We start from the raw sequence: 16,516 nt of genomic DNA, 5'->3' as shown, positions 1-16,516 counted from the left end.
GAGAAACTTCTTAGCTCACATTATACTCCGAATTTCTTTAATTTATTTTTAAAGTGGAAATTTTGCAAGCTGACGTTTTGCAGCATGCGTAGTACGATTTGGCTGACAGCATTGTCTGGCAAAAGAAATAACCAAATTATTATTCAGTCATGGGTTTTTAACAGCCGCAAAGCAAGTGGATGTTAACTAAATGATGCAATTTATTCCCTTCCTGCTTATTGCCAGCTTGCCTATTACAGAGAGACTGCCAGCTTTAAATAAGTGGTACCCAGATGGTAGTCGCATGACGCCCACTTGGTTACAGAGCCTAAGCAGGGAATAACTCGGCAGCCACTACAAGCTGTGGGTCAATTGAGGGGGAATGCCTGTTGCTTCACAGTTTTGCATATGTAAATCTGTTAATGTTATGTCAGTATTGTGCGGTCTAAACACAAGCACTGCCTTTCTCTGGGGCCCAGATGAACTTGGATCGCCGCCCAGCTAATGAGGATCCGAGAGCGCAGCGTCAGGCGCGGGCTGCCGCCTCTGTGTGCTTCCTTGCTGTGAACTTGGGGCTGCTGGGCTCAGCCGTGCCCCAGCAGTGCAATACGCAGCCGGCCTGGCCTCGCTGCTGGCAGCTCACCGCTGCTTCTGTCCCAACCAGAGTGGCTGCTGCACTTGGCTCCGGCCGCGTCTCCCTGCCACGCTCCTACGCTCGCCTTCATCAAGTGCAGATGTGGCACCCGGCCGCCTCCGAGAAGTCGTGAACCGCCTCGTCTGTGCTCCCAGGCAGCCAACATCTGCTGGTGGCATGGGAGCGATCCGGGGAGCTGGGCCCTGCAGACAGGGACTTGTATTGATTGCATGGGGATGGTTGCTGGAATGGTTGGGTTGAGTCTGACTCCCCCTTCCCCCCTCTCCCCTCCTTTTATTTTTTTATTATTGCTTTAAAAGTAGTGGTTAAAATTGTTGGACATGGGAATGCTTTTATTGTTGATCATTTCTGGTTCTGAAAAGTTTATTACAATGGGTGAAAACAACAACCCCCCAAAAAACACTATAAAAAACTGCAGTACGCTGAAAGGCTGAAAAAGCACCAATCGTGCTGATTTAACCAAAGAAAACGTTCCTAGAGGTACTGTAAATTTTATGTGCCAGATGAAAAGCATTAAGTGCGTTATTTTTCACGAAGGGAAAACATTCCGATTTTAACCATTTTGTAAATTATATTAACGGCAAACTGCTTCTTAAAAGCTGAGGGGCTGCTCGGTGAGCACACCCCCATCCTGGGGGCCCAGGGGTGCAGGATCCACGCTGCCAGATTTCTGCCTTTGTGTGCAAAGCACTCTGCTGTTGCTCCCCCCACCCCCCCAAGTCTTCTCTTTTGGAAGTTGCAAGCAAGTGTTTTGAATGCAGTCAGAATAAAATTAAAGGAGAAAATAAGCCGCTTTGGAATGTAGCGGAAAGCTGAGATGTTTGAGTATTTTATCTTTATTTTGCTAATTATTTGTCATGGAGATCTGAGTTGATTCCCTGAGATTTCTTCTAAGCCTCTTAGGGGGAATTTTTCTGGCTGATGGTCATTTTCCTCCATGGTGTACTCCCGGTTGAGCGCCGCTGCCCTCTGCTCCCTGGCCCCGGGAGGGATGCCTGGCTTGCTCCTCATCCTCAGTACCACTAGTGGCCCCAAACAGACTGAGCTCTGGGTTCTGAGCACAGCCCATCGCTCCGGCTGTGATGGCAATTTGGCCGCAATTCTCCTTTTTGATGGAAAATTACGTAGTGGTTGTTGAAGAGCCTGTATCACATTCTTGTACAATAAAGGTAAATCAAGCCAGGCATTGGTTTATACGTGATTTTCCAGTTCCTTGTATTAGTGAGAGCTATAGCTTACCCTACTGAAAACTTAATTAGGCAAACAGAATGCTATGTTAGCAGTCACTTACAAACCCGATGTGCTCAGGACGAGATTCAAATAAGTTAATAAGAGTTACATTAGGTGTTTCTAATGGTACTTTCCATTATTTTTTTTTTTTTTTAAATAAGCACTGGCTTTGGTAATAATTGTCCCCCACTTTTCGGGTTAATGGTTTAATTGAAAGGCTCCATTGTGTCCATTTAGTCATGGAGGATCCCTTCTGCTGTGCGGTACGTTGGCGCATCTCCTACAGCCTTTGTGTTCAGAGGGCTGATGTGGGTCCCCTGGAGGAGAAGAGCGGGCTGAGGGAAGGCAGCAGCCTGTTGTGCCACGCACCCGGAGCAGCCTGCAGACAGGAGCGGAACAAATCTTCAGTGCTGGAGTGGGTGTAGGGGTGCGTGTGTGTTTGTAAAGCATTCAGAATGCCAGTAGCTTGTGCCTTTTGAAGGCTCCAAATCAGAGCTGTCATATTAGCTATACCATTTCCAGAAATAATGTGAGGAACACGCTGGTACCCGTTGTTCAGAAAGGCATCATTATTCTGTTGTTCTTTCTTGAGCTTCCGACATCCTCGCTTAACAAAGGTCTTTCCAGATTATGGTTCTCAGAAATAGTTTGCTGTGAGGACTTGGATTCCAAACGGAAGGTATTGTCTTTTATTTTTTTTTCCTAGGGAAAAAAAAAAAATGACAAGGGGAGAGGGAAATGATCACCTCATTTTCTTTCTTGGCAAAGAGATTTTTGGACGAAGGATGTGAACGTAAAGCTTGCAAACTGAAATGGGAAGTCAGAAGTTTGGGACTTTATTATTCCGTAACTGATGTTACACCATTTCCTGTCTGCGTGCTATGAACTGGGAATAGGGAAAAATTGCAGTGCTGAGAGGCTGCTGGCTGATTGAACTAATGCTCGCCAAGTGCTGGGGTTATCTTACGTGGGGTGTTTTGATGATAGAAAGAACTGGTACCTGAAACCTCGGCCTCGAAGTGAGCGCTCTGCTGGTGCGAAGCAGGGGGTCGGGATTGTTCCTCAGCAGCAATTTTGTGCCGTTTTGCTGAATGCGCCTTTTTTTGTGCCACCAGGCAGAGCCGTCACTGGTGACAGACTTTAGAATATTTCTTAAACATCGGTAAAGCAGCATTTGCTCGTTACAATACTGATACAGCTCGCAGCATGTTTGACTCGCAAAAGAATTATTGTAGGCTCGTGCCTGCTTGTGGTGGGCCAGTGAAAGTGTGCGTGTGTGCTGGATGTGGCAACCTTCACTTGGCAGAGAGCAAAGCCTGCTTGCCCCTGAGGAGAACTGCGCTGGGAGCCAAGGGCACGGCAACGCCAGGAAGACGGGTGCATGAAATCCCTGTTAGTCCTTCATCACCTGATGCCTATCCTGAGTAAGGGAGCCCTTCTGTGCTCAGAGCGGAGCTTGAAAGGGCCTTTCCTAGCAGAGACATTCGGGGGTGGGGGATTCCCTGAGACAAGATCAGATAAGATAGTAAGTGGAGGATTCAGGCGGAAAAGTGGTTTGGAATTGCAGATCAGTGGTTTGCCCATAAGTGGTTTGGGTTGGCTGTGGTGTTTTCTGATCATTTTTTTTTTTCTCTCCCAAAGATGTCTAGCAATTTTTCACCCCTGTCTTTAAACTCTCTCGGATGGTTTGTGATTTTCAAAGGCTGAGGATGGCTGTTTGCTCCTGAGCTCTGGCAGCTTCACAGGCTGCTGCAAAATCACTGCTCGCTCTCTCGAGGATCCTCATCTGTCTCTGATAGAGCTCCTAGCTTTCAAATGCTTTAGCATAATTCGTTACTTTCTTGAACATTGTAGGAGGTTGAATAAATATGATTTCTACAGTATGTGTGTATACATATATCTCTCTATATGCATATATAAAGCGATGAAACTTGGACATGCTGGGTGTTAAGCAATTCGCCAAAAGCAACAGGAGGAACTGGTGTCAGAACAGGACTTAAATGTATCTGTTGCTCACGGTGATCCCACAGCTGGGTGGGATCCAGGCAGGCAAACTGTGATGCGGTGACTGTTCTCTCTCTTCCCACACAATATACTTGTATTGTGAAATGTATATTAAAATATTTAGGGAGTTGGACATATTTCATGTAATCACTGGAGGAAAGTGGCTTTTAATGCATCGCTTGGATCAAACCTTCCAGACCTTGAGTAGTTCTTTCCTGATGTGAAATGTAAAGCCTTCACCTGAGAAAAGAAATAATGAAGTTGTGCATTTTCACAAATCCACCAGTACCTGAAGTAAAGAGAGGTAAGGGGATATGAGGAAGTTTTGCTGATATGGCTTGGTAAAGGTAGGAGCGTGGTGGCGTAGGGCATGTGTCTGTGCCACTGCTGCAAGAATAGGGTGACAGCACAGCCAGCACCAGTATTGAGCTGCTGCATTTGTCCTGTGTCCCTGAATCACCTTCTGTGCTTTCTTGTCCTCTTTCTACAGGCCTGAAATCTGTAGCTTCATTTCATCAACCTCTGTGAGGCAGCTGAGCTAGCTGTCTCAAAGCACTCGAAGATGCTATTGGCATAGCACAGATATGATTATTGTTAGTATAATCAACAAGAATTGCTAGATTGATTTCTCTCTCTCTCTTTTTTTTTTTTTTTTTTTTTTTAAATTTTGCCTTTAGATGTTTAAGAAACCCCAAACTTGCATAAGAGTACATAACTTGGTAGAGTTCCCCATTGCTGGAGGCATCTTTCAGAGCTCAGGCTTGGCTTCCCCTGGAAGGTGCAGGATCTTGCAGACTGTCAGTCTGGAATATGGGTGTAGCATTTCCAAATAGCCAGGAGCCAAGGGTGGCATTGATCAAACCCTGTTGTCCAGGAAGATGTTTATACAGTTGTCCGTGGCACTGTGGCTGGGCAGCTGCTGGCCATGCACACGTGGCTGCTATGGAGCAGGAAGCCAGAGCTTGGGAGGTGGTTCTCCTGAGTGCTAACTTCTCTGCAGTTACAGGCTGAAGGAGCATTGGTCTCCTTGGTGATTTGGGTGAGAGTGAAAATGGCTTTAATCTTTTTGACTAGTCTAAAATGAGGATACAACCTTCTTAATACACCTGGCAAAGGAGCACATTTTTTACAGGTGTAGTTGCTTTTGTTTTATTTGTTCTTTGCTCTCTTGCAAATGTGCATCCTTTTCTTTTTTTCTTTGTATTGTTTTTTCTTTTTCTTGCATACATACGCCTCCTTTAGAAATTTTCTCTTCCATCCAGACACCTGCATTTCAAGTCTCTATCATGCAGATTCATTTTTCCCTTTAGACGTGTGCCATGCTGACAGGCCTAAGGCTAGAACATGCTTTTTATCTGCGAGGGCTTTCTCTTGCTCTTTCACTTAGAGAACTTGATAACTTTGAGGCAAAGTAGGCCTGTGCCATGCTGTTGGGAGCCAAGACCTGACCTGCTCTGTACTGTAAGCCAGGCTGTTCCAGACTTGTGACTTGGATTTGCGAATGCTCAAAGGTTTGCGTGCCTGAATCAAAGGAAGTGAGCCATGGATTCTACAATGCCCTGATGAATGAATCCTGATGGTGGGGGATCTGTGTAATACCGTCTTCTGGACTGCCCCAAGAGCATGTTCACTAACTCCCACTGTCTTCTGTGTTAGCACTGGCTTCTGTGCTCCATTTAGGTTTTCATTAAAGCATTACATAAACGACAATCGTGTAAATACAAGCGTTTGAAATGGTGCTTTTAAATTAAAAAGACTCTTGGATTCATGCAAGTAGACACATGCTCGCACTAAATAACTTTTGGCTTCCCCCTAACACTTTTCGGAATAATTTAAAGGAAGAAAAGATTTGCAAACAGTTGTAAAAGAGCCATAAAAAACTGTCAAATACCAGACCTTCAGCTAATTGTAAACTGTTTTGCTCTTGGAAGTCATACAACATTGATCTCATAGCTGCTTCATTAAGAAGGTGCTTCTTTGGAGCACGGGAGCTGTTTGCTCAGGTAGGCATGAACAAAAGTAGCAAGGGATGTCTGGCTTCTGTTCTGAATGCCCATGATAGCTCCAGGCAGCTGAAGTGTCCTGTGCCAGAAAGGAAAGCAAGTGCTGGGGGAGCTGAACAGAGAGAGGCTGCACAACTGAGCACTTCTTTCCTCCGGCTGCTTCACCCATGCTAAGGCATGTGGCTTCCACGCAGCCGGGTTTTGCAGCAGGGCCTCAGCACAGCAGAGGGGTGTTAGGGAGGATCCCTGGCACAAGAAGGGCGAGCACCTGAAGGCTTTCTCTCGCTCTTTCTGTCCGTATGGAATATGTTCTAGTCTTCAGTTTTCAAAAAGAGACGTGAAAAACTCTTCTTGGACAGAGAATTGGCTGATATCCCATGCCAGCTGGTTAGTTGCATCTTTATTTTTTTTGCAGCGTACCAAGGAAGACGGGCGCTCAGGGGTCAGCTTTTTCTGGTTGGGATTGAAAAGAAGAAAATCTAGTCCATTAGACTAGATCAGTGGAAAAAGTTTTGTCTGAGCTCAGCTCTAATTCTGCACTTGTTCGGTGTTTCACTTGAAGAACTCTTTCCATTGTGCAATTTCACTGTTTCCTTCAAACGTTGCAGATCGGGGGTGTCTGCTCCAGGGAAATATTAATAGCAACCTACTGGGGCTCATCTCTAGCGTACTCACTGCCACAGTCTCTCTCCTTTAGCCAGTTTCTGAAGCTCTATGATTAGATCTCTTTGGGAAGGGAAATTCTTGCCTTTGTGTATTGGTCAAGCCAATGAATGGACTCCTGTTATCTTCTCGGTCCATGACTGAGTCGGGCTGTCAGAGACGCAAAGCTGGAGTCAAAGGGACTTTATTTCAGGCAACCCCACCTCCTCTGGGTTAGCTATGGAGAGGATTCTCTTCCCATCTGTTCCTGAACCAGAAACATCCTTGTTTAACAAGAGTGAGTTTGGGGAGTTTTCTGACCTAGCCATTTCCTTTTGGATTTGTAAGGTTATAAGTTGATAGTCTTCTAGAGAGTAGATTTCTGTGGCTGGGCAGAATGGGATGTTGGGACAGCTTTTGGGAGGACTGGTTAACCTCAGTTTTGTTTCTGAGTAGGAGCCAGCCTGGTGGCAGGCTTCTGGATTTTGGAGTGTGCTGGCACTTTGGTGGCCCGTTTATCTGGGAAGGATGAGCATCAAGAGCAGGAGGGGGCTGGCAGCGCTACTGTTAGCGGTGCATAGAAAGTGTTCAGGGATTAGGGCAGTGCTTAATAATTCCAGAAGAAATTTCTGGACATGCAAATAAGACAGTGCTGACTATTAAAAATGCGAGCTGTGAAAATCCTCTTCGTGCCTGGATTCACACTGTGTTCCTGCATGTGTGATGGTTTGGTGGTCTGATGCACACTGTCCTTGCTAGCTTAATTGTGACGTATTTTTTTGATCTTTTTCACATTCCTAATGAGAAGCATGTCAAAGAGGTGTTGAACCATCCAATAGATTTTGGCCCGGTTGATTGTAATAACTCTCAGCTTTGTATTTTATGCATGGTATGCTTAAATGGTTTTATAAAAAGGAGAGAAAGAAGAGACCAAATGCTGCAGATCTTGGTTCACAATCCCCTGGCACAGGCAGTAAGACCAAAGCATGGCCACCTCCCCATGCTACAAAGTCGTTGGTGTCTCCTTTGCTGCATGAGTGCAGCAAAGCTGAAATCGTGTCTGTATCCCAGTAGCACTTTACGTCTCGTTTTATGATTACTGCCCTCTCAGGTGCTAGGGAGGTGCTCTCAGTGAGAGTGCATGTATTATTTTGCACCATGGGCTCTCATCTGCTCTGTGCTTTTATTGCACCCAGCAGCCCCCTGGCACTGGCTGCTGTCACAGCAGGGGAACCATAACGCATCTTCCCTCTTGGCAATAGAGGAAACAGATATCTTCGTCCCAGACCTGGGTTGGCAGAGGTGCAGAGAGATGTACAGCTTGGCTGAAAGCGTGGAAAACAGAGCGTGGATCTCCCTATGAAATCTCCAGCTGGTAGCTGAACTCCAGGACTGTTTTTCCCCTCTGTGACAGCCTTAGTCGGTTGGTGTCCAGATGCTGTCACTGTATGAATATTCAGTGCCGATAAAATATGCATAATACCGTAAGCCTTGCCAGGGTGAGGATCTTGAGGGCTTGATGAACTTTGTAACAGCATTACTCAGTTGTAGGGGCACGACTGATGCAGCAATTGATTTCTGAGTTCAGACTTCACCTTCTTTTAAGCAGAGTTCATTCCTGTTTGCTTTTCATAATGGCGTTATTACACCTCGCTGGCAGCAGGACAAGGGAGAAGCCACCGTGCAGCCTTTCATTCCTCGTGAACTCCTGTGCAGCAATCAATGGTGGTGAGCGCCTCTCTGCCAGGCTGGAATTTCACGTATCTGATATGTTATCAGCTAGCTATTGTGGTGTTAACACTAATGGAATACTCCTGTTTTAACTCAGAATTTTCCAACGGAATTTTCCAACCGAAGGAAGACCAAGAAAGTTTCAATATGAAAGAAAAAGGCAAAGGGAAAAAAAATAAAGCAAAACTGTGCTGTTGTACCAAGAATACCAAAAATGCATCTTTAAACTTTTTTTTTTTTTTTTTTCCCCTCTTGATCTACTTTCTGTATGACTCATGAGCCAGGCTCTAAAATGGCCTCCAAACATGCATGCATAATTTGCACATCCTCATGTCTGTGGATGCAGTGCTCTTAAACGTCCCCGAGGTGTTGCTCCCATGTGGGGCAACACGGTTTGGTTCTGTTTTCCACCTCCTAAGAAAGGCATGGCCTGTGAGAGAAGACATGGGCATTCTAAGTACCAGCTGCTTTACTGACTGGGCAGGGGAGGCTGGGAGAGATCCTTTTTGGAAAAAGGTACGTGTGAAACTGTAGAAATGAGGCTGAGACACCTTCTGAGCTGATGGCATCAGTAGTTTCTCCTTAGGCAGTGAGACCACAGCACCTTCCCCTAGTGTTAAACCTAAAAATTAAGTCCACTTACCTGTTTTTTCTCTTTCAGTGGTTTATAACAGAACTCTTCTTAAAGTGAGAATCTCTTCTGTACTATTGTGGCTTTTGTGAAATAAGTCAGAGCTCTTAAATTAAAAGCCAGCACACACGTGCTCGCAGCAAGGTTTGTCACCCTCAGGAGGGGATGCACTCATGGACAGTGCCTTTATTTCAGACACGTCTGAAGCAACAAATGTCAGTGAACATCCATAGCAATGGGGAGCTTTTGTAACAGCTTATGATAATAAACCCAAGTTCTAGGGGTTTAACGTGCACACTGACGTGCTCTGTGCTGGAAGTGGTCGGTACATGCAGTGGTACTCGGCATGTGCTGTGTGGGCTCGGTGTTTGCCAGGGGAGGGGATGTACCTGACATTACAGAAGGGTGTTGATTTGATTAAAATCTGGCTTTGTTGTCTGATAGAAGCCACGAACCTCCTTTTTACCTTTTCTGCAAGCAGAAAGAAATGCAATTTCCATTCGGCATAGATGTTTCCCTTTCATCCCTGGAGCTAATTTCTTTTTTTCCTGCAGCAGTTTTGGTAAAATTATGTATCACTTGTGATAATTCATTTTAAAAATTCCTGAGCTGTGTGGCGTACTTTCATGAAAATTCATTTAGATAAAATTAGATATTATTGTTTAATGAGGTGGCATTTCAATTTAGACCTTGCATCATGCATATACCAAGAGTTTTTTATGGAATAGTTAGGTTCATTTGAGTAATAAAGGCTGAATCATGGGGGCTTTAATTCTTAATCGCTGTGAGGATTGTTATCTGTGGGATGTGAGCTGTCTTAGTGGTATTCAATCAAGTGTCCACTTAGCCGTGACCAGAAGTAATTGCTCCCAAGTGGGTTGCACAATGACCTGTTAATACTTGCTTTGACCCTATGACCTTGTCTGCCCCATTGTTTAGGATTTTATAGCGAGCGAGTCTGCATTTCTGTGGGGTCAAGTAGATATCTGAGGTCAAACATTTTCTGATTACTACATAGTATACACTGTAAGTCTGCAGAGCTGTTGCACAGCAATAGTCACCGCTTCAGAGCAGGACACACACAGTTTGGAAATTGTCTTCCTGAATGCATGTAAACAGTTTAATATTTTACCAAAAGAAGTTCATCTTGTAAATTAGGTATGAATAATACATTTGTAATTACTATTCGTGTCTTTAAACACTTGTGTCTTAATTGGCTTGGGTATTTCTTTAATGTATTTGCATTTTGTCAGGGAAGTTAATTCTAGCTTGCAGAGATGGAGGGTGAGCTGTGTGGCTGGGGATGGCTTTGTCCCAGTCCCGTAGAGCACGTGGGCTGGCCCCGGTGCTTCTGGAGCGCTGGGAGTGCAGAGTGCTTCCAAGCTGACTTTGGCTGCTGCTGTGGAGTGTTTTATGTGCCACTCAGAGCCATCCACAATTAATGAGACGTACTTGTTGATGATAGTTGGGATGTCCCGTATTAATTTATGGGCTCTGCTTAAACGTTGCTGAAAATGTGGTCATTTTGGGTGATGCTTTCCAGGGGGGCTTGCCACATTGTGTAGCTGAAAAGCAGTACTTTCTTCACAGTGTCTGAAAAATAGCGTGGCTGTACAAACAAAGCCTTGATATTGTTTGTAGCACTACTCCCTCTTTTCATGTTGTGTTTACTGAGTTCACTAGCCAAAACACTTCTGCACGCTCTTCAGCCTTGTAGGTCAACTCTGCTCTGGAAAAACATATATGCACCTCGCTCTGCATAGCATCCTAGGGAAAATATTTTGATCTTCACTGCCTGAGTGGGGCTGGTGGGATGACATAAAGCAGTTGGATTACGATACAGTTTGGGGACAAACAAAGCTAACGTTCCTGTGAGAGAGGCAGAGTATAGTCAATTGAGTAAGCAAGAAACAAGTGCGAGAGGGAAAGCTATATAGCATATGCAGGGAAGAAAACAAAACAGTGACTCTTTCCACTGCCAGAATATTTAAAAACAAACAAACAAGAAAGCATACCCAAGCAAAATGTGCCTTGCAACAGAGCGAACCTGTGGGTTTTTCTCAGTGTGTGTGAGGCCGTGCGTGATGTTGCTCTGGTCATGTGGATCTGTCAGCTCTTGCTGACATGTGCCAAGGTCGGGGCCCACGTCTCTAGCAGGACCTGAGGTGGGGGAGGATGGGGCTCTGTGGTGGTTGTAACCTTTGTGGGCAGCCAGGCTGCACTCCCTGCCCTCGCATCACAGTGCAGAACCACAGGCCATGTGTGTGCTGGTCACAGGGACCCTCAGGAGCTCCTCAGTGGCTGTAATCGTCACCCCTTCAGCTGTGTGAAAACTGTGGCCTTCTGTGCCAGACCATCTCTGAAGCCCTCTCCGCTGTAGGAGTTGGGCAGGGCTAGATTTATGGGGCCGCCTCCCCAGGCAGCTGTTGGTATTCAATCATCCAGGACAGTCCCATTGTCCTCCGTGGGCCGATGACATGTTTCCAGCGCAGGCCCCGGTGCAGATGTGCGGTATTTCCCCTCTCAGAAGCCGCCATCTGAGGCACTCCCACCAGCAGCTCCGCACTCTGCCTCGGCCTTCTCCAGCGCTCCGCCTCAGCCTGCTCGCCCCGCACGGTGTGGCTCCTCAGATCTCCTCGTCCTCTCTGGAAGATGCCAGTGCGGGAGATTGTGTGGCAGGCAGAGGGATTGCCATCGTGTGTCGCTTCCCTGGATTGAGGGATGTGTTCCTCGGGGGCCTGCAGGGACCGCAGGTGAGTGGCTGAGGTGTGAGGAGCTTTGGCTGGAGATGGAGGCTGGTGAGGCAGGGAGGAAACATGCTGAAACGCAGGAGTTCTCACAGAGGCGTATTTTAAGGTTGGCGGTGAGGAAAGGAGCGTATCATCGTTCTGTCTGAGCAATTAGTCAGATGGGGGCATTTCTGGTAAAGACCCCATGACTAACACACAGTGTGGTGGGAAGTCCAGAGGGCTTCGTGAACTTCGCTTTGAGGTTTTCAGGGCCTTCTTTGGGGTAGATTCAGTTTTCCCAAGAAGATGGTGTTCTCTTTACTCCCCCTTCTATTATGAGAGGAAAAAATAAGTACATATTGAACACCTGCGTGTGCAGAACCTCTAATGCAATACGCACTGCTTCTTAGCAAGCCCAGTGCTGTGAGTCCCCTGCCTGTAGCAGAGCTGTTGGTGGAAAGTTCTTGTACTGAGTCCAGGATAAACACAATATTCCTTCACTTTTATAAGGAATGCGAGCAGATGCCACGGAAATGAAAGCTCTTGTTGAACACTGATACTGCAGCCTTGATCTATCTCTATTTTCCTTTCTTTTCTTTTTTTTTTTTTTTTTTTTTAATTGAAATGTGGGAAAACATCTAAGTTGTTGCAGAGGGTTTTTGGAAAGCCTGCGTTTCCCACACGCTCAGGTTTGTGCAGTGCCTTTGTAGGTGGTGTGTGGTTTGTGTCAATCATCAGTCTGGTGCTAATGGTGGTAGAGGCACGCTCAGGCTCTGAACCCGACACCTAGCGCATTGATCTTTGCAAACACGTTCCTACAAGCTGGGGGGACTGCAGACTTGTATTCACAGTGTTCAGCTGTCTCTGGAGTTCCATTTTGTACTGCGGGAGAAGGCAGAACACCGCTTCTTTAGCATCATCGGATGTGTTCCTCAGTCCTTCTTTAGCCTTGATATCAATTCAGGCATTTCATCTTTTCCCCAGCAGATGAAGCAGCACCACAGATTGGCTGTTATAATTAGTTTTGTGCACAAAGCAGGAGTGCAATGTTTCAAAATCTCTTGTTGAAGAGGACGCTCCTTGTATCTGCTGGTCTTCCAGTAAGAATTTGTTCAGGGAAAATACGACACTTTTCATTGGCCTGGATGTGGGTTTGGTGATGGCATTTTAGGGGATCGATGTAGTAGCCTTGCTGGATGAAAGTTGTGTCAGTTTTTAAATGAAATCTGTCATCGGGGCACTTTGCACCGTGGCCTTCTGTGCTCTTCCTGTTACAAGTGGTTACTTCTTGCTGCTGTGCTGAAATGCACGACCAAGGGCTCATCATCAGAAAGTGAAACTCCCATGTCAGTCCCGTAATGTCAGCTTGTGACGATGGTACCACGTACTCTCGGTGCCGTATGACTAATTACTTTTCTGTTTTTAAATTTTCTTTAGAAATGCTGTGTACCTTCTAGCATAGTCCTGCAGTGCCTTGCAGAGCTGTTCCTGCCAAGTAGCAAACAATCCTGAGAGTAGTTAAAACCTTAAACAAGAAATAGAGGGGCTCAGCAGTTCTCAGAATTGCTCAGCACCTTTCAGGATTGAGCAATTTAGAAAAAAAAAAAACCAAAACCAAAAAACAACACGTAACAAAAAACATGAGAAAGAGTTATGCAAATTGTGACCTTTAAGTGCATTTTATATTTGGAATGAAGTTGGATTGAACGCATTAGCGTTCTTTCCGAGTTCTGTTTTCCAGCATGATTCTGTTTTCGGGTGCTCATCTCCGTAGTGTTGGAGCAGAGCAGTCGGTGCCGTCCCTCAGGAAGAGAGCAGGACATGATGCCAGGATAGCAGTCACCATGCTCTGTGATAGGCAGTGCGGCAGTTAGCAAGGAGTTTGAATAGGTGGATTTTAATTTCTGTGTAGGGTCTGACCACATTATCTAGATGGCGGATTCCTCATTAGCTAGATAGATTAAAATTTGTATCGTGGCTGATGCCTATCCTGACTAATAAGTGTAAGTAACAGCTCGTTCTACTGGAGCTATTGGATGCGGCTTGGGTGGAGGAGAGGAATTGGCTTCTGCAGAGGATATTTGCAGAAAGTCACATTTCCACCATATGTTAGCAGGAGTCTCTTTGGATGCAGGTTTTGGATAGAGTCCTCTGTGTTGCTGTAATCTGGTTTGTCCTTTTTCTACCACTAGTTCTGAATCATACCAACCACTTGGACTCTGGTAAGCGTTGTCTTGAAGGACGGTGGGAACATTTCTGCTGGCTCAGCTGATTTTCACCTATTATTTCATCTGGGTGAAGAAGTAAGATACAGGGGGTGAAGGAGAAGTTTTGTGTCTATCAGGAGTGAGAAGGACTGCCAAAAAACCTGAAAATTCGGCCTGATTTTCCAAAAAAATAATAATAAAAAAAAGGTACCACTAATCTCATAAATCCTGATTTAGGTCTGGCTTTTGACAAATCATTATGCAGAAAGGGAAATATCCTTTTAATTTTTAATAGCTTTGCAGTGAAGTTTTATTAGGCAATAATCTGGTTCCTGAGTGGATAGAAGATAAGATCGAGGGCCAAGTAATTTTTTCCCCTCCCGTGCAGTTTGGAAAAGGGGAAAGCGGTCATGGTGAGACGTCTGCCTTATAAAACTCAGAGCAGCATCCTTCTCTGTGCCACAAGCATACAAAATGCCTCCAAATGGATATTTACAACATAAATATGTTCAGGATGTGGGTAGCGAGAGAAGTGTGGGAATAGACGCGAAGGTGCATGGGAGTGGGGATGCGAAGGGGGAGGTGTGAAGAGAGCCAGGAGAGTGTGATGCACATTTTGCAGATAACTTTTCTTCATGTGCCTCCTTCCAGAGCCTGGGTGTGGACTTCCTTCTCCTACCGGCGTATCCTGAGGTTTTATATTCAGCGCAGCGAGATTCTCATACCTGCCTCTGTTTGCTATTGCCGTTATTTCCAAAGCAGTTCTGTTGGCAGGGGACAGCAGCTAATAATACATCTGGACTGGTCAGGTGGCTTCATTTGGAGTTTGCTTGGTTGTGGTTGGCATTTCTTACAGCCTTTCTCAGGCGCAGCATGCAGTAGACATTTCACTGGCACTTAATAAAGCAGTATAGGGCGCTCCTCGATAATATAATCCTTATGCCAGCCTGGTTGCTAAAGCCGTGAGTCCCTCAGGCAGTAGTAGACAACTACTCTTGGCGTTGCTGCTTGTTTTACTGTTGTCTCAGATGACTAGGCAGCATTTCTGTGATTTTAAAGCAGCGTGTTATTGCCAGTATCTGGGATGAAATTACCACTTACAGATGTAGAGGTGAACATCCAGCTCCCTTTGGCTGTTTAGAAGCACTGAGCATCGCTGGCTTGGGGGAGGCTGGCAGCGTGGAGCACCTTTGGTGAGCGCATCGTTGCAGCTTGCGTGGAGTACCAGCAACGAGCATCTGGTCCCCTCTTATCTTTCTTTCTCTTGTTTTTTGAGGGGGGGGGAAACATCTGCTCGCCTGATTATTTTCTGTATTATTTCTTTTTTTTTTTTCCCCCTTATTTTTTTCTTTTTTTCCTGTGGCTCTTTCAATTTGCAGGGAATGTGTATTTAATGTAAGTAAGATGTTAGCTTCTGTCTAGTTTTTCAGCAAGCATTCCAGTAATTACTGGAGTACCTTTGAATGCTACAGCTGCTATTTCTAAGTTAAGGAATCACATTTTCCAAGCATTTATAACTGAATTCACATGGGTAAAACTTGGCATTCAGATTGCCGGCCCACATATCTTGAATTTTGTCTTGATCCTTTATGTTCACATATCAGTATTGTGTAAGATTAAAGTGGTAAAAATGGCTTCTTGCTGCTCTGGGTGGGCTTGTAATAATGGCATTGGATGAAACTGTTTTAGTTTAAAAAAAATAAATATTGGTTTGAGCTTTGAAATTTTTGTTTGTAGTTACTACTGTGGGATGATGTCTTTTTATTTATCTTCCTTCTTTCTGTTCTCCTTTGCCCTTTATTGCTGTGAAGAAGTCACTATTATTTTAATGTTACTTGTTGCTACCTCTCTAAGGAGCTTCTCAGAATGTGGTCTGACTCTTTCTCTGCTGATGTCAGGAAATCCCTTCGTGCCAAAGGATGTTGGCCAAGGCCAGGCTTCCCCCCTTACCCGCAGCGATATTAACTTGGCTTTTCCAAGTGCTCCTGGAGAGCAACACACCCAGTTCCTGTCGACTGTAGGGGAAAAAAAAAACCCACATGGCTGAAAATTTGCCTTGTTTTTCCTTTGCAAATAGTAGCATGTCCACAGGGTTGCAATGACCTGCGGATTGGCTGCACTGGAGGCAGTGCTTTGCTCTGAGCTATTTGAAAGCATGGTGGTTTTGAGGATGTCCCAGTGCTGCCATCACGGCTCCAGCCCTGTCGTTGCTCTGCAGCTCCAAGCAACTGTTTCTCTCCCTTTTTTCTTCTCTGGCTGTGAAGTCTGGTCCAGAGGAAATAGGATTTTTGCATTGCTGCATCCAAAGAAATACATTCTATTTTTGAAACTGCTTTGTAACACGCATTGAAAAGTAATGAGCCAAAAAAAAAAAAAAAAAAGGAAGAGAGATGAAACTTGACCTCCAAATATATTTGGTTGATGGGGTGATACTTACAGAAGTTTTCTTTTAGGGAAAGCGTGTGGTTTGTTTCTGTGGGCAGGTATGCTAACTGTAGGGCAGGTAAGCTGAACAACAGAAGCTAAAGTGATGGATGTGGAAGAGCTGAATACTGAAGTAAATGATATTATTTAGTTGCATGTGTTTTGTGAAAAGCCTTGGTCTTCCAATAAAAGCCTAAGAACACAGACATTGTGAATTCACTACCAGTGTTAATTTCTGTCACTGTTACAGACAACAGTTTTACTCGCATTTTAACATTTGA

The sequence above is a fragment of the Tetrao urogallus genome, assembly GCF_951394365.1.
Source record: "Tetrao urogallus genome assembly, chromosome: 10".
Lineage (NCBI taxonomy): Eukaryota > Metazoa > Chordata > Aves > Galliformes > Phasianidae > Tetrao > Tetrao urogallus.
This window is presented reverse-complemented; position numbering follows the sequence as displayed.